Genomic DNA, 451 nt, shown 5'->3' with positions numbered 1-451 from the left:
CACCATGATGAGTGACTTCCATCAATTACTACCCTCTGGTTATGACCACTGAGCCAATTTCCCAGCCAGTTGATCATGGTGAACCCAAGGCCACAGGTGGCCAGTTTTACCAAGAGGTGATCATGGCATACCAGATTGAAGGCTTTTTTTGAAGTCAAGATATATGACATCAATCTTTTTTCCTTTATCCAGGTGATAGGTCACCTGGTCATAGAAGGAAATGAGATTGGTCAAGCAAAACCTACCCGCAACAAACCCGTGCTGGCTATCCCTTAGGATGTTGGTGTCGGCTAGTCCATTAAGGATGGCCTCTTTAATAAACTTTTCTAAGATCTTCCCTGAGATAGAAGTCAGGCTGATGGGCCTATAGTTAGCCGGATCCACTTTCCTCCCTTTCTTGAAGATAGGCACCACATTGGCCTTCTTCCAGTCTTCGGGCACTACACCAGAG

This window comes from Gavialis gangeticus, unplaced genomic scaffold (genome assembly GCF_001723915.1).
Source record: "Gavialis gangeticus isolate Ggan-Ray unplaced genomic scaffold, GavGan_comp1, whole genome shotgun sequence".
In the NCBI taxonomy this organism is placed as follows: Eukaryota; Metazoa; Chordata; order Crocodylia; family Gavialidae; genus Gavialis; species Gavialis gangeticus.
The sequence above is the reverse complement of the archived record's forward strand: the minus strand, read 5'-3'. Positions refer to the sequence as shown.